This window comes from Macrosteles quadrilineatus, unplaced genomic scaffold (genome assembly GCF_028750875.1).
Source record: "Macrosteles quadrilineatus isolate MER2022 unplaced genomic scaffold, UCM_ALF_1.0 Scaffold_5__1_contigs__length_97177068, whole genome shotgun sequence".
NCBI lineage: Eukaryota > Metazoa > Arthropoda > Insecta > Hemiptera > Cicadellidae > Macrosteles > Macrosteles quadrilineatus.
In genome coordinates, this window is record NW_026542598.1 from 74706720 (window position 1) to 74724002 (window position 17283).

At 34.7% G+C, this 17283-nt stretch overlaps 1 protein-coding gene across 2 annotated transcripts in view; it reads left to right on the forward strand.

Annotated features, from left to right (window-relative positions):
• Positions 1-17283, forward strand: part of LOC128995288 (uncharacterized) — a 99753-nt gene that overhangs the window by 14291 nt on the left and 68179 nt on the right. Inside the window, exon 1 of one of the 2 annotated variants that reach the window (XM_054420259.1) lies at positions 8530-8575. The exons of the other annotated variant lie outside the window; for it this stretch is intronic. The gene's annotated coding sequence lies outside the window, so the exon portion shown is untranslated. Of the gene's footprint in view, positions 1-8529; positions 8576-17283 lie in introns of those variants that run through there. 2 annotated transcript variants of the gene reach the window in all.

The window sequence follows — 17283 nt, forward strand, 5'->3', positions numbered from 1 at the left end:
TCACGAACCAGCATGATCGGTCTATGGGAACGGGGGTTTATGGGGGGTTTCATGGGGTAAAAATTCGTTTTCCCCATTTTTGACTCTGAAAACATAAAATTTCACCATTTCTTTCCAGACCATTTTGTAGAGCTTAAAAAAATCAATAATTTTGTACATGGAAGTGTAGTTGTATGCCTAACGGTTAGGTTAGGTTTAAAAATCCTATGTTATTCTTATGGAGAATAAACTTTTGTAGTTTGTTTGTTTATGGATGTATTTGAATCAAATTTAGCAATTTTGTTTATTTCATATTAAGCTATAAACTTTTCAATAAAAACACACCTCAGTACCTTCCCTGTAGCAGCAAACCTAGGTACTCATTAAAATTATATGTAATTTAACTTGCATTCCAATTCATGTAATTGGAAATAGATCTGACAATTTCCAGGGGATATTTTAGTAGAAATCCAGCCAGGTACTAAAGTTGTGTAATCACCTTAGAAACCAAAATATGTGTCGCAAGAAAAAACATCTGTTTCGCAGAACTTTGCAATTTGCCATTTTAGAAGTACCCAATGTTGCGAACGTAGGAAGATTTGTGTTTAAGATATTCCTGAAGACCCACAGTGCCTGTTGCTGTTACTACGCACTATCCACTACTGTACATGGGGTGCTAATAGGCTTACAATCGTGCGTCGTTTACTATTTTTCGTTCTTGACCGTTTTGATCGTTGTAAATAATTAACAATTTAAAGAAACTTCTTAACCCTTAAATCTCTTGTGTCGGCAGTTTCGCAATCGTATCACATGTCAGCTTAGAAAAAAATTGAAATTTTATTTTTTATTATAAATATAAAAATGTGTAATTGGAAGTTAAAATACTGGTAGGCTTAATGACCTGCATAATAAATTAAACCCAGGGCGTAGGGCATAGACTTACACTGAGAGTGGTAAGGGTTAAAATCTGAATAAACGTAAAATGTTCTTACAATGTTATCATCATAAGGATATGTCACATCAGTAGGCCTATACACCTGTTGCTGTCCTTGTATAAACGATGATTGGATATTCAAATAAATCTACCAGTACTAGACATTTTCAATCTTTATACTTGTTATTTGAACACTAAAATATTGCTATGATTACACCATTAAAGCTCAACTTGAAGTGCATGTTTATATCTTCCGATCTCCTTTCGGCTGTTCCCGAAACATATCATCTGTACGCCGTGTACTTGGCTTAATTAATTTTGTTAAACACTCTTTAAGGATGTGTATGATACTTCTATAGACATGGTTCATAATAACACAGTTTTAATAGCATGACTGAAACTGACATGACATTTTTCACTATCCAGTTCGGCAATGCCACAATGAGATTTTTTAATGTTTAATATAGTCGTAATATGTTTAAACTCTTCCAATTAATTCTATCTAATTATTATTTCTCCTACAACTGCCTGGAAATGACCACATTGCCATACCTGCAAACAGTACGCAAAATATCTCATTGTCGCTCTAGGGCGAGAATGGATCATTAATTTCCGCTCGTTAACATCTGCTTCAAATATTTCGTTTCTACACCAACCACAGCCGCGGATCTGGTACGTTAACAACCGGTAAGCAAATAAAATAATCTGAAAAATCTAACATAATCCAAATGCATTACTTGTTTATACGTATAAAAAGTTAATGTGTGCGTTGTTATAAGTTAATTATGGTGGTAGGAAAATCTTGTGTTTAATACTAGGACAAACAGACTAAAGTTTCGTGCGGCCATCTACGGTTCTCAAACGACAATGACATGCTTTGTGCTCTTATTACACAAATAGTTTGACCGCACTTATTAAAGCGCATTAAAGTAATAAAATGTCGAATACACAAACTTTTTTACCAAGTCAAACTTAGGGAATGTTTTATGGTGAGCTATAGGAGCTGTTATGACCCATCAAACTGATCAGCAACAAAAAATATGGTTTAAAATTTCACCGACTCTAGTGCATTCTGTGACTTGCTCACACAACTAAGTTCTAAAAAAAAACAGCTGGTCCATATAGATGGGATGTCTTTCTTAGCATCCAATTAGTCAATTATTTACGCAGTAAAATGTACACTGGGTTAAATGCACGCAAATGCGAGAACAGTGTTTCAAGAGTTTACAAAGACAGCGCTAAGGTGAACCATAGTAAAGTGTAGATGTATGCAGTGACATTAGTATGTGTGACATGTTGACGACAAGGTCAGGGCCTAGCAAGTGTTACCGAAACAAACATCAATTATCAATCAATTATCAATCAATTAGTTAAGATGGGGACGCCACTATGTGCGTATTTTAACCCAAATATGAGTGAAGGATGAGTGTAGGATGAGTAGCGCGATCTTGTAGTCTTGTTAGTGACTAAGGCCGACATGTTCCTTAGACACAGCTGTTAATTAATAGCCCATACAGCTAATGGCAACTAAGGGACCTACAGTTTATAGTGGAATCCGAACCACATATTTCCTTGTAATTTACGAATTGGTCTAATTATCAGGATAGTACTGCGGATAGTCGTAGTACTCACTAGTGCGGACGTTAATCCACACCAGGGAGCATCGCATCCACAGTGCATCCCTATAAATATCCACAATTCGTGACCTCCTAGTAGCTGGATTACAGGACGACGCCACCCGTCCCAGTCTCATTTCGTGTGAGGTTCTTCACCCGTCTTACATCTGAGCGATCTGAGTCTTTTTCCATGCGACGGGAAAAGTTATCAACGAAATATACATAGGAGTAGGTATCATGTAGATTATTCCTTGTATGTAATGACATTCCCAGCTAATCGAATAGCTACATACTTCATAACTGTGGGCAGCTTAATTAGGATAAATTAGGCTGGTAAAATAGTAAAATGCGTTCAAAATTTACCTTACAGAAACACACACATTATGATTAGCTGAATCACGATAAATACATGAGGAGTACGTTTAATCTGTAGACTATATTGTACTAAATAAAATGTTGATGAAGCAAACTTTTTAGCAAAAATCCGATGCACGTCAGAACTTTGGGGTTTTCATAACTCCAACACTTTTTCAGTTAATTAACTGAAAAAGTGTTGGAGTTATAAAAACCCCAAAGTTCTGACGTGCATCGGATTTTTTATGGCAATCGTGGAGGCAATCGTTAGTGGCGAATCGTGGAGTTTTGCCTTACAGTAGTGGGTTGGGTTACAAGTTAACTGTAACTGTGGACTTATCGGAAATACCAATTGAGTACTGTATAATATTGGAATATATTGGAATATATTGAAGTCGCTGTACGTCTGTATACGTCTTCTTTGTATTTACGTAAAAAATGGTGATGTATAGCAACATTTCCGAAATTAAGATCCAACGTGTCAGAGAAAGAATAACAGTTTTCAATTATAACAACCTAAATTCACAGCACTACTAGTTTCGCTAAAAATGCAGCTCATCTAGATGACTGTTTTATAAATTTGTTAATGGCAAAAGATGAGAAAATCTGTGTTGCAGCAAACTTTATTGGTTTAAACAGGAGTTTTGCAAAAGGTTCCTGTTGCGTGGAAAGCAGCTAAATTGTGTTTTAATTTTTAATAATACAATAAGTGGATTGTACTAAGTATTTACACAACTTTATTGCTGAAGTCAACGTGAACGCTATAAGGAACGCCTTCAAATGAAGGTGCACTCAGCTATGTAACACGGGAGAGCATCAACTATTTATACAGGCGCTGTTGCTAGTGACACAATGCCAGCTTACTACTGTATTGACGTGTGAGATGAATTCCTCAACCTTTTGACATATTGGTTTCTCCCTCGAATCACATATACAATTAAAAATTAAAAATTCGCCACAAATGTTAATTGTTGCAATGTTTGTATTAATTAACACACTCACATAAACATAAAAACAGTACTTACAAACAAATAGAAGCTTTATTGAAAGTTATCTTCAGTTTTTCTGTTTTATCAAATTAATCAATGAAAATAAAAAGTATCGCCTCTTTAAAAAATCCATTTATTGTAATTTTTAATTTAAAAAAATAATTTTTAACAAAACGAACCAGAAACAAACGGGTTTAGCGTTAAAAGATTATTAATATCCAACCAAACCTTGGTTTTCGTAATTATTCATACATTTTTTTACTAGGTAGGCCTACACATTTGTTTCAAGTTAGCCGTCTTAACTCATCTACGGATTATGAATTTTCCAAACTTTCTATGATAAAGTCTTGGCAGTAATTAAAAAAAAACGTTCCTAAACAGTATCCTAGTAACGTTCCAACTCTCTAAATCTATTGTTTAAGGTCGTGTTGTGTAAAAGATTACACATAAACCCAATAGACCTGTTAACTTCACAGTTTCATTAGTATGGACAACTTTATCTAAAGTATAGCGTTTTAAGAGTTGGGGTAATTTATATGTTAAAATTAAATCTATAGGAACCTCGATAAAAAGTTTCATTTTAAAATACACATTGAATTCATTTTATCCATAAATACGTTATTGCAAACCTTTATTAGACGTCTACTATAATAGCAAGTCTTATTTGATAATCCCCATGAGAAACTTGTTATTGAGGTTCTACTGTATAACGTATATCTTGATACTAGCTAAACCAATAACCATTGAGTAAGAGAAACTATAAAGATATAAAATATTGAATGATTTATTTGCCGGCTCATTGGACTAATAATGAAAGCTGATCTGCAAATGTACTTGACATTAATTATTATTTCATTTCATTTGAAATTTTCTACTATCTAAAATTGAATTCCTACCTCTGGTACTATTAACTTTATGTTTCAATTAATATTTTTCGTTCTTCGAAATATATTTTTGATCTATATTACTACGCAAACATGTTTCTTGAAAACGTTTTTTCTCAGTTTGTGTGCATCGCAGGAAAATATACGCATACTGAAAGACAAATACTTTTCTGTGCAGAATTCCTTTATAAATAACAATAGGCTTAAACATAAGCACAAAAAATGAATTTAAATTAAAAAATATAACAAGGGCCTTATGGGTTGCCCATAAAAAAACAAAATATAAACAGAAAATCAAAACAAATGGAAGAAATTCCAATCACATGTTTTATTTACAGCGTGGGGTAAAAATAGGGAAGTCTGTTCATTTTGGTCGACTTTTTGACCACTGGACGAGGTCAATACATTACAATAATACTTGATAAATGCTGGATCCTGGACCGATTTAGACTACTTCATCTATGCTACTACTACACGTTGATGTCCTCAAAGGCAATATCGATTTATAATCACCCGATTAAGTATACTGAATTGTTGTACGTTGAATAGTAACAAAGTAAATGTAAACAACTGTAAATGAAATCTACGAATCCTCTAGAGAAGTAAAGTTTTTGCTTGTCTGTATAGATATAATATTTTGATCAAATTTGGCATATTTATTACTTTAATACTAAGGTTAACAATTCAGTAAAAACTTACTCCAATAACTTCCCTCAAAGAGAAGTAAGGTAATTCCCTGTTGTAGGAAATCTGAGAACTCATTCAACCTAATATTATTTTAAAGGGGAATAAATTTTAAATACATATTTTACTTAAAATCCAATCAATTATTAGAAATTCGATTAGTCTGCAGGTTTGCTGCGGGAATATTTTAGCATTTGCCAGCACGTCACCATTATCTGACTATGTAAGCAATACGATTTATATACTTTAACCTAGACCTCAGACCACTTCCATCACAACAGTTCCAGTTCCTGTGTCCCTCTTGGTCCCTTCACCGTCGTTCCGAGTCCACGACTCAGTCCGCCGACCCTGACTAATGTTTCCTGCCCGCGTCTCTAGCCGTCATCCAACAATCGTCAACCAAGATGTTACAGTGATCATGACAAAAGACATTACGACAGTAAATTATGCATTTTTAAAGATTCAAATTTAATTCCCAGGATTAAAATAGTTTGATGATTCCATTTAGGTGCAGAGATAAAGCCCTACTCATTCCATTTAGTCCTTTTGGATATCAATCTATTATAGAGAAATCTATTATCTATTATAGAGAAACGTTCAAATTTGTGGTCATTTAAGGCCATCAAGCAAATAAGTAGGCATATGGTACATCAAATTAAATTTTAGAGTGTGTGGATTTGCCGAAAAGTATTGGTATGAAGGAATTCCCTGAAGGCTGTGCCCCACAGGCCGATTTCCAAAGGGCTACGCCTTACATGCTCATTTTCTAATTGAATGAAGCAGCTGTCCTATGCAATTAATAGCTTTAAAATTCATGATTTAGCCCCTGAACTGTTTATTAGACTAATATGATCAGGTACATACCTTTACGTCAACAGTTCAAATTTGTAGTGAATAAACTCACAACATGTTTCGCCTATTCAGGCATCGTCAGGTGGTATCCTAGCAAGAATGCTTTGTCTTAATCCATGATGGAGTCGTCAAGATTTAAATGTTTCTTGACGACTCCATCATGGATGAAGACAAAGCATTCTTGCTAGGATACCACCTGACGATGCCTGAATAGGCGAAACATGTTGTGAGTTTATTCACTACAAATTTGAACTGTTGACGTAAAGGTATGTACCTGATCATATTAGTAATTAATAGCTGTTTGTTTATTTGGAAGGGATTTAGATGGTGTTTTATTTAAATTGTGTAATCTTGTGAGTTATTTTAATGAAAGGTAGTAAAGATTTTGTAGAATTTGGTAATATAGACTATTGAAATTTGTATACATAAGTTAAAATAGGCTTGACTTAAATTGAAGGATAAGGGTACCATGAAACGTGATCGCTCCGCTCAACTGGCTTTCACTGTCATGAAAGCAATCCTGGTTGAAATGTCATCGAATTACCCATCTCGTGGATCCAAATTAAGTGGCTGCAACTTCAGCGAGTTGAACAAGTTATAGCTCCTTGGATAATTATTCATCTTAACTAAGATCTATAACAATTGGTTCTCGTCTGAATCTCGAATGTTTCAAACTTCGGTCTGAGATTGCCAATCGTGAAATTTATGTATTGAGAAGTAGCAAATTATGTTGTTGTTGGCGTGATTAATGAAACGACTGTAAGAAATTAAGGTAGAAAATGTTTTAAGAAGCTAATGTCAGAATCTACTATCAATATTTTAAGTAAAGTAAGGTTTTTTGTGTGAAGTATTTTTATTAGTCCAAGTGCTGAAGTCTTGTTTTGCAAATTTCATGTATATCTATGTATTATGAATGTAACCAAGAAAGTTATTGTATATGCATTAACATTGTTACCTACATTCATTTTGAATCAATGACCATCAGATTATAAATTATCTAAAACAGTTAGAATTACTCTGGACTTAACATTTGCAATTATCAAAGTCATTCTTGTTAGCACAAGCTATGGATATATATTATAGTTAGCTAATCCGTTCCCAATTATAGTTTAGATTAGTTTTAACTTTAAAACGAATTAAGCCCGATCTGACAAAGCCGCTGTTATAAAATACTGAGATCTATAATCTACTTTTGAATGCTGAAGTAGACATCCCACCTTTATGAACGCAATTTCAAAATTTTCTATTGGCAAAGAAATTTAACATAGTAAAATAAACCACTCAATAGAGAACGATACTGTAAGGATTATATTTTAACCCTTAGTTTCTGATTCTGTGATTTTTTATGTGTGGATAAAAGGTGCTATAGGCCTAGATTTAACAATTTCTCCTCAGTTAGCCTTGCTTAACAGGTTGGTATTTGACAAAAATCACTAATATTTCATTAGCGCACTCTGTCAATTTTTCTATTGAACTACTTTAGTTTTCATATAAAAATACCAACTTTAAAATGGGGATGTGATGTCAAATAACTAGAGGTCATCCAGTGGTCGAAAACTCGACCAAGAATTACAGACCTCGCTATTTTCACCCCACGCTGTAAATAAAACTGACTTTCTGTTTTTCTGTTTGTACTTTTTTGTTATTTCGTCACCAGCATGGCAACTCATAAGGCCCATGTTAATTTTTTGAAAATTTTATATTCATTTTGTGTAGCCTGTTTTATTTATAAAGGGATTCTGCACATCTACAGGAAAATATGTTTCTAACAGTATGCGTAGATTTTTCTTGCGATGTACACGAGCGGAGAAAAAAGGTTTTAAAGAAACATATGATAATTAATGGTTTTAAGAATATGCAAACAGCTGTTACATTTTTGGCATAACATATAACATCATTGGCATGGACATCGTCCTTTATTATTCTAGAATAGGCTACATGGCCCACATTTATACAATCAAAGACTACGCAAATGTAAACAGTTGTTACATTGTTGGAATGACGTCACCAGCATCCTTTGACCGACCTTTCGTGCGTGGCCGTCGCATCCCTTGTACAGCAAGTGACTTCCGTTAACATATGTTACAAGGTTGGCAAGCGTGACAATACTGTACCGACACACACACACACACACACACACACACACACACACACACACAAGCGTGGCTGTTGCATGTCAATTAGATGACACGGGTCAGGGATGTTCTGTCATTATTCCATTCAGTCTGTTCAACTCATCTGTGGTCAGCGGAACGAGAGGTTCCTATAGTTCTGAAATTGTTTGTAAGTAATTTTACCAATATGTGCACGCTTGCAAAAGTACCAGTTATAATTAATTGGAAAGAGGTTAAATTATTATTTGCACGTGCGTAAAATTGGAATAAATTTAGTAAAAGTTCTGAAACTCAGATGCTCTAGAGATTGAGCAGAGCTGTAGATTAATTTATTTCTCAAGAAAGAAATTTGTTGTAAATTATTTTTAGTCGTAAAATTAAATAAATCATCCAACATGATGTTAACTGAAAATTGATACATTTTGACATAGTAATTTTCGTGATTAAGGGAATGGCAATTGGTTTGGAATATCTTCCTTGGAATATTTAATGTTGAGTAGACACATTTTAATCATATAACTCTCCTAAGACTAAATTTATTTTCCTACAGTCACCCGACAAAGTGGGCTTCCTTGCACAGATTAAAGCACAGAAAGCCTTATTTTGGCGCACAGTTTTTACTTCGGCGTACAGTATTCCAACCAAACAACGCAAAACAGCGTGCTTTTATTATGCACGTAATCCGTGTACGTTTGAAAATAAGCTGGCAACACTTAAAGATATTACGACTACGATCAGCTGGTGCAGTGTTTCCCATTTCGTTCAATGTTTGGATTTTATCTAACCTAAAAACGCATTGTACAGTTTTGAAAGACTAATTATTTGTATGATTTATAGTAACTGTAGGAAAAATATAATGTGTAACACGAGTGCAAACTGCCTTTGCCTACTAGTTACACAATTTACTATTGTATATGGATAAATTACAGAACAAAAAGTTATTTCATATTTCTTAATAGACAACGATTTAAAGACCGGTTTTCTTAAAATATTCGTACTCTAAAAAAAAATAACAATGCCGTGGAAACAAAATACTGTAAAAGAAAGACAAAGTATGAAAGCATGAATTACTTTTCGTGAACATTAAGTAAACAGAGTTCCCAACAAATCGAACTTATTTAGATACTGAGCAAGCCAAGAGCAAACTAGCGATTCTTTTGTAGTCATCATTAGTTGTAGTTATTAGTTAGTTGTATTGGAGTTATTCTTACAAAACTCATGTTTTCTTATTGTATAGTAGTGTTTTAACTTAGTAATTAACTTAGTAATTAGGTATTTAGCCTATGTGTTTTATGTGGATAATTATTCAAGTTGTCTAATTTCCCAGACAGATGAAGGTTTAAACTGTTCAACTGGATACTTTGACGATTTTATGCAGCAAAGCAATTATAAAGTCAGAACCTTCCTCAATTGAGGTAACCATCGCAACTTTACCCATAATGCACCAGTCACGCTAGCCGCGTCACGTTATGCCACAGAAAACGTACTACTATACCCAGAATGCCAACCGCATGGTAAAAAGCATTAAGCGGTTTGAGAGAGCTTTGCCTGTCAATCGTAGGCAGCGCCACCAGCGTTGCCATGCAATAGCATAGCAACGCTGGTGGCGCTGCCTACGATTGACAGGCAAAGCTCTCTCAAACCGCTTAATGCTTTTTACCATGCGGTTGGCATTCTGGGTATAGTAGTACGTTTTCTGTGGTTATGCGGAAGTAACACAACTTGTATAACATCTTATCTACCACTAGGGTCGTAACGTTAAACATATCCGACTTCGATTTATCTACCAAACGTTTGGAAATATGAACGCAAACAATCCTAATATTAACGAATGTAGGTAACTTATTTCTAAACACCCTTCCTAAACAATACAACCACAACGACGATTTGCCAACAATCACAACAGGGACGTAACAATCGCGTTGACAATGGCAACTGTCGTCTGCGATAAGGATGTGTCCAGTAAGTGATCAATCAAGTAAGTGTCAAATACAACAGTAAGTTGTCACAAACAGTAGATACGTCTTATAACAAGTGACACTATGCTGGACGTATTGTGCCTGAAGGGAAATGGTTATCCTTATAAGTTCGTCCTCGTCTGTACACTTATGTAAGTTTGTATAGGTTTTTAATTTTGTGTTTCGATGTAGTTGGCATTTTTTAAACTGCAATGAGGAGAAGTACGCGTTGGAAATTCATGTCAACGCAAGGGAATGTTTGAACCCTCAATCATTGATTATATATTACTTAGGGCCGGTTTCGGAGCTCGGGACTAACGCTATTCCTGGACTAAAATCCAGTTCAAACCAGTTTTTATTCTAGGACTAAAAAATCGGGTTTCTGAGCTCGAGGATTACGCTAGTCAACGACTAAGGCCCGATTTCACCAAATTCTCGCTAACGATGGTTTAGTTAAACTTCGGTTAAAACTAACCGATGATTTAAACCACAGTTAAGGAAATCTGGTTTCACCAACGAAAACGCGTCAAAACTAACGCCGGTTTTATAAACGAGAGTTCAGAGTCAAATCCAGGTGGCGGTGGCAGTGAACTGTCATAATACCGGGCTGACGGGAGCAAGTAAACATAACCTAGAAAATAAATTAGTGTTTATGAGGTAGTGAAAACAAAACTGGAGACAGCAAAGCTTACAGGAATGCAATAGATTCTGAGCAAAATAACAACAGAAAGCAAGAATAAATACCAAAACAATTAACATAAGTAAATAAAGGCAAAGCAATGTTGATCAAACATTTTCGGGGGACAAATTGGTTGAGTTTTGCGGTCGAGTCCATTTTTAACGTTGGGTTAGGTTACCCAAAGCCAGGAGAAGGAAAGGGAGCCTATTTTTTCGAACAATGAAATAATAAATTTGATAATGTTGGTAGAAGATCCGCGACACTCTTTTTAGCCGGGATAAAAGAGTACGGCTCTTGATCGCCAATCAGTTCAATGCGGTCGCTGATCACAAATATACGCCTTAACTAAAACCTTGTGGGATAACCTAAAGCAATGCACTATGTGGGATAGCCTAAACACAAACCACTACAGTGATGGTTTGTATTCATTACCTAAAGAAAAAGACTAAACGTTTTGATAGTTCATATCTAATAATAAAATCAATTTCATCTTTGTTATTAACATCATTAACCCTTTCTCTTATCCACCTAGTTAGGCGAACAACATAGGCTACTCTTCATTGCCATCACTTACTTTCAAAAGCTAATTCGTATCGTATTCTCTTCTACCATTTCGCCTTTCCATATAAACTAACTTTAACTTAAAGCCAGCTGATATTTACTTAACGAAAGATTAAAAAAGTTAACCGGTCAAAATTGGGCAGTTAATTATCTAACGACGGTTTAGTCTAAACTAGCGCTAACGGCTAGTGGTGAAATCCGATTTCGTCAGTTAAGAGCTAACTGCAGTTAGAGCAAGGCTTAACGGTGGTTTAAAAGTTTGGTGAAATCGGGCCTAAGTCTATTCCGAGAGTTAACTAGTCCCTGACTTACTCTCATGGGTTTCGGAGTCACGGGTTACTTAATCCTCGAATTAAATGTTATTCGATCGAGTTTCGGAGCCAAATATTTAATCCACAACTGGGCAACAAAGACTAACTCGAGGAATAAATATGGGCAATTTTTAGTCCAGGCGAAGGGCAGGATTAAGGGGCGGACTAACTTAACTTTTGGTGTAATTACTCAATTTGTGAAGTTGTATCTATATAAATGCCAAATTCTTAATCGGCATAAAATTTACTTGCAATTTCATACCTCTTGATATTTTTTCGTAAAATTTTATTTTTCTCTTAAGTATAAGCAAACCCATCTTTGAATGAAACCCGTTTATCTACAATTTATGCTTAAGACTATAATAGGCCAAACGGTCCCTAAAATTAATATTATAAGGTACTAAACGTAGAATTTAAAATAACAATATAACGATGAAAGAAAGAAAAACTTAACTGTATAAAAAAATTAATGTAGGGCCTATCAAATCTAAATACGTATTTAATACGCTTGGTACATAATGTTACATAGGGTTACATGCATTTAAATGGTCCATTTAACGAGTTTTTGGGGACGTCGGTTTTACCGAAAAACCCGTTATCCGGACTGGCCTCGGTCCAGAGGAGTCCGGATAGTCTACTGTAATGCAATATTTTACTAAAGAATACTTTTAACCAAAACTAACAGTATGCATAACAAAACAAGACTTATGTATTAGTATTATTTTCAATTGAAACTCATACCTAGTATAATAATTTGGAATTTGGGTAAAAAAAAAAAATTTCAGCCGTGAGCTAACTCGGACAACCTGGATTCTCAGATAACCAGAGCTCAGATGATTGGAAGTTAACTGAAGTTGCTTCGACACCTACTTATTCTCTACTACACATTGTACTTTCAGAGGAATTGTTAAAATACAAAACAATCAGAGAACACAAATACATTCTAAGCAGATAAATTATAACTAGGCCTACTCTTAAATTGTTGTAATAATGATAATTTTTTACGGTTGATTTTCATACAAAGAATAATAAAATATTTCCCTTTATTTTTTATCATCCTACAGTATTCGTTTTAAAATAATTGTAAGATCTTAAATAGACAATTATTGGGGTTTGCATTAGGATTACAAAAGTCACAACCAATCTCTAATATCTCAAATGCCTACAGTTTTTAGATTCTCATAAAAAATAACTTGGACAAAGTAAAGGCATATACTAATATATTTGACACCTTAGGCCTATTCTTAAATCGGGAAGTTTTTTTTTGTTATCAAACTTAACAGCAATTAATAAACCTTCAGTTTTTTTATTTATTATTTATTTATTTTTTATGATGGTTCCCATAACAGGGTTTTTATTTCGGCATTCGTTTTTGAACACGATCTCTTCTTTTAGATACCATCTTCAGTGAAACTCAAGGAATCATTATCCCAACTGATAAGTGATTAGAACCAGACTAGACAGTAGACGCTAGTGTCGCTATGAACGCTGTCCGTGAACAACTTTGGGAGGTATCGTCTCAAATTCGTCTACAGTTGCCACTACCAATACTCAAAAACTAAAATTCCCCGTGATTCCTACCTTAGTCCTAGAATAAGTAGTCCAGAAGTTGGCGAATAAAGTTAGTCGTCGAATAGACTAGTCTGCGGACTAGGGAGTTAGTTCGCGAGCTCTGAAACCCGATTTTTTATTCGATGACTAACTTTATTCACTGATTAAGTAACTCCAGGATTACGTATTCCCGAGCTCGGAAACCCGCCCTAAATATGTTATATTCAATGCTTCAATATTAAATCGCAAAAAGAAATATTAAGGAGCGTGCAATATAACATTTTTGTACTTTATGGCATCATTTTTTAGATTTTATTAGTATTTTTACGCAATTTGAGTTTATATACGATTTTTGTAAAGGGGCAGTTCAAACCCTGATCTTATTATTATCTAACGGTTACCTTAATAGAGCGTCATTATTTGATAGATATATAGACCAATGAAGATTGATATCTGAGCTCAAAATTGAATGCTATCTATATATATTAAATCCAATGTATGTTTGTATGTTTGTATATTTGTATGTTTGTCCTTTATGGACTCCAAAACCGCTCGACAGATTGTAATGAAACTTTCAGGCATTATTAAGCATTATTCAAGGATGGTTTGTGTGAAGTTTGGTGCAGATCCGTCAATAGGGCTCCGCCCCAGTGGCTCTGAAGTTTCTCATGTTAACCTTATGAGTACTCATATTTAAATGGAATTAAAGAATCTTAACAGCTGGTGCAACTAAACAATTTGATTCTGTGATGTTCAATAGCATTAAAAAGTTAATAGGTTTACCAACAGGGTGCAGCACTATATTTATTTTTAATTTATGAGAACAGTTAATTTGCAACCAAAAGGTGAGTGAGCGTAGCGAACGAACTTCAACCTGGAGGTGAGTTAGCGTAGCGAACGAGCTAACCTGAAGGCAAGTGAGCGCAGCGAACGAGCTCCAACCTAAAGGTGAGTGAGCGTAGCGAACGAACTTCAACCAGGACGTGATTGAGCCATGCGAACGAGCTCATCTTGAAAATGAACGAGCATGTGACATAAAACCACAATAGGACAGGACAACGTCTGTCGGGCCAGCTAGTTTAAACATAAAAGTCACTTTACCGACTTGAATTAGTGTAGTTTTAAGAGTTTTAAGTGGACTTGATTAATTAAATAGAAAAGTTAATTTCTAATTACGTTATGTTTCAATTTGAGGTAAAATGTTTAGGTGTATATGAAATAACCAGGCTTTAATACAAATCTATGAATAATGGAAGAATATTATTATTCAGCCATACTTTGGACCATATTTTACTTTTAAAAGTGAAATGCTACAGTAAAGTGATATCCCACATCAGGAATTAGTTTCACCAAGTGTGGTTTCATCAGCAAATTTATGTGACCAATATTTCTGGAAATTCTAAAAATTGTACATATTTTTAATGTATGAAATTTCAACATACGAAGAGGTTGAATCAAATGTACTGTAGTTGCAAACCTTAAAATATCATTTATTTTGAGAACTAAGGTTTTTTTTGTTGCATCGTCATAGAGTGAAATATTTAATAACTACCCATATATTTTATCACCCAATTTCAAAATAGTTTGTCTATGAAACTCTTAGAAATAAACCATCCGTATGGAAAAAAATAGTTCAAAAATTGTTGCGTAAAAAGTTACAAAACTGTAAATTCATTTTAAATATGTTACAATAATCATAGATTTCAATCAGTCACTGGTCTTCATTTGCCCTAATGGAATCAAGTTACCAATAAACGAAGTGTTGCAAGAAGTGTTATACAAAATTTGTATTTATAAATGTTGATCGAGAAGTTATTTACAAACGGACCTTACAAATGAAAACATTCATAGTACAGTACATAACCTCTATTGTAATATCATAGAGTAAGGAAATCCTTAGTCTATGGTAGTATGAAGCTAGGATTATAAACCCTCGCTGCCTCAACTCAGTCGAGTTGAAGTCGCTGGAGATGGCAATAAAGCACACAATAAGCGAGTTGATAACTTGTGTGCGGGAAGTGAGCAATAACTGAATGTGTGTCAACCTTGGCTGTGTGTGTGATGTTAGTAGAGTTATCCTGGTTTGAGAAACGTTGACTCCGTAAAGTCATAAATTAACTGCAGTGGCTAAAGTAAATTATCACAGATATCATCAATTAATCCTAGTTCCCTTATGTGTATGTCTGTAAGTTAATAACAAGAAAAAATGACATTAGAAACATAAAAAAACTTGCAAAAATGCTATGAAAATGTATAACTTCATCTCATATTGTTTCTACGGGCTTTTAGTCTTATTTACTGCGCCTGCTAGTGTCCTTATCTTCTGCCTCCAAAAGCCAATCACTCATATATTATTGTCAAAGTCAAACAGTCAACAGCCAACAGTCAAATTTGTGGTCATCGTTAAAGGCCATTAACAAAATAGAAATATAGGCATATGATTTATGAAATGAACCTCAGAGTTTGCAGATTTGGCGAAAATTATTATTATGAAAGAATTCATTAAAGGCTCTGTCATTGGTAGTTGTTTTAGCTATTGATTATTGCCTTTTAGTGAATCTCCCATTCAGGCAATTTAGGCTTTTACGGTAGGTATCAAGGCAAAACGTAAACCCGGGATTGATTTACCATAGAAAAAAATGAACAACAGTAGTAGTATATCAGTAGTAAATATTATAGTATGAAATAAATAAATTGGATTTTTTTTTCAAAATATGTACATAAACAAGCAAACTGCAACACTTAACTTTCCCCCCATAAGATACAACATACCTTCAAACCATGGTTTCAATAAATTGGGAATTTCTTTAGGTCACGAATTTTAATTAAAAATCTTTGAACAATTTCAAACCCCCCAAAACAATCTGTTCTCATGTCCCGATCTTGGTGGTTCACAAACTCCTCTAAATCTATGCCAGCGCTATACGTTAATGCAAAATTAAATAACTATAGGACCAAAATTACTCTAGTCATCGTGTTTACACACATAATAAATGTACAGATCTAAACGAATAGTGTTGTTGACTTCTAGGGACATCAAAATGAAAATATCGGTCCCGGGTCTAGGTTTGCCGTGTGACTGACGGCCACTTTGTATAGGGAAATTCTCTAAAAATCACATATAGCAATAAAACTAATCCTATGCTCATGAACAATCACAAGCCCCCCTCACTACTCTAACATAACCAGTCAATTTCCCTGCAATGACTCTAAAACACCGGTGTTCCTCGTTTGATGATGGCCTTGAACTTCAATTGTCACGACCAGAACTGCGAACACCCGACATTGACTCGCGGTCTCAATCACAATAATTGTAGACTCCGAGAAATTCGCAAACACGGTGCGAAATTACCTGACTCACTGCAAACGTGTTTGCGGATAGATCTGTACAAACGGCTTTGTAGTGTTGATTTTGAACAAACGTGTTTGCTTTGCGGATAGACGGATCCGTACAAACATCTTTGTAGAGTGTTGATTCTGTACAAACGTCTTTGTAGAGTGTTGATTCTGTACAAACATCTTTGTAAAGTGTTGATTCTGTAAAAACGTCTTTGTAGAGTGTTGATTCTGTACAAACATCTTTGTAGAGTGTTGATTCTGTACAAACTACTTTGTAGAGTGTTGATTCTGTACAAACATCTTTGTAGAGTGTGGATTCTGTAAAAACATCTTTGTAGAGTGTTGATTCTGTACAAACATCTTTGTAGAGTGTGGATTCTGTACAAACATCTTTGTAGAGTGTTGATTCTGTACAAACATCTTTGTAGAGTGTGGATTCTGTACAATCGTCTATGTAGAGTGTTGATTCTGTACAAAC